This window comes from Bos taurus, chromosome X (assembly GCF_002263795.3).
Source record: "Bos taurus isolate L1 Dominette 01449 registration number 42190680 breed Hereford chromosome X, ARS-UCD2.0, whole genome shotgun sequence".
Taxonomy (NCBI): domain Eukaryota; kingdom Metazoa; phylum Chordata; class Mammalia; order Artiodactyla; family Bovidae; genus Bos; species Bos taurus.
The window spans coordinates 92,512,359-92,514,022 of record NC_037357.1 but is presented as its reverse complement, the minus strand read 5'-3'; positions in this window follow the sequence as shown (position 1 = coordinate 92,514,022).

The window sequence follows — 1,664 nt, the reverse complement described above, 5'->3', positions numbered from 1 at the left end:
GAAAAACACCAATACAGTATACTAACGCATATATATGGAATTTAAAAAGATGGTAATGATAACCCTGTATGCGAGAGAGCAAAAGAGACACAGATGTATAGAACAGTCTTTTGGACTCTGTGGGAGAGGGCGAGGGTGGGATGATTTGGGAGAATGGCATTGAAACATGTATAATATCATATAAGAAATGAATCGCCAGTCCAGGTTTGATGCAGGATACAGGATGCTTGGGGCTGGTGCACTGGGATGACCCAGAGGGATGGTATGGGGAGGGAGGTGGGAGGGGGGTTCAGGATTGGGGACACGTGTACACCCATGGTGGATTCATGTTTATGTATGGCAAAACCAACACAATATTGTAAAGTAATTAGCCTCCAATTAAAATAAATAAATTTAAGTTAAAAAAATAAATAAATAAATGAAAAGGAAGAATTCATATAGAAAGACCTACATGGCATATTGGTATGTGGTCAAATGGGAAAAAAAAAAAAAAGGAAATTGCAGACCAGTATAATGAGTATGATCCAATTTGTGTAAATAGTGCCCCACAGATAAAATTGCCTGGTTATGATACAGTCTTGCTGCCCTAGGATTGAGAAGAAAATGAGAAGATAGTGAAGACAAGAAAATTACAAAGTGATAAGGAGAGTGTAATAAAAAGAGGAAATAGAGAACTTCACATTTTTAACTGTATATCCTAAAAGGGAGAATAGTGCTTAAAGAGTATGAGTTATGGAACTAGACTGCCTGAGTTCATAATTGAGCCCTGAACTTAGTAGCTTGGCAATTGCCTGTTATCTCACCTCTCTGAGCCCGTTTCTTCATCTGTAACATGGGGGTAATAGTGCCTATCTCATAAGGCCCTTCCATGTCTGTGTATGCATGCATGCTCAGTCGTGTCTGACTATTTGTGACCCCATGGACTGTAAGGCCACCAGTCTCCTCTGTCCATAGAATTCTCCAGGCAAGAATGCTGAAGCAGGTTGCTATTTCTTCCTCCAGAGGATCTTCTCAACCCAAGTATTGAACCTGCATCTCTTGCATCTTCTGCACTGGCAGGCAAGTTCTTTACCAGCTGAGCCACCAAGGAAGCCCCAGGGTCCTTATGAGGATGGGCTAAATTAACCCATGTAAAACAAAAAAACAACAACAAAAACACTTAACAAAGGCTTGGTGCATAGTAAGCATTCAATCAACATTAGCTGTTATTTCTTGGGACCAGGCACTGTGTTGTGTTTTCTGTACGTGATGTTATTGAACTGTTCCAATGACCTAGATATCACCTATGGAAGGTGACTGTTACAGAGCCCCTCCTTCTTGTACTACAGTGGTTTTGGAATTTTATTGCCCTCCTTTAATAGTTGAGGAAATCAAGGGTCAGAGGGATGGTTTTGCTCAAGGTACCCTAGCCATATAGGGATGGTTCAATTCCAAAACCAGGAAACTCATTTTACTACTCCAGAGGGAGAAGAAAAAGAAAATAAAGAGGGGATAGCTGGTACTGGGTGAGGGGGGAGGCAAGAGGGGACTACACTGAGTTTTATCTCTAACAAGGGCCTGAGATACCTTTGGGGCCAATGCAGGGCCAGGCCAGCAGAAGGCGGGGTGGGTGGAGCTGAGCCAAGGGAGAAGGGATAAAAACCAGGTCCTGACTCACAGCACCC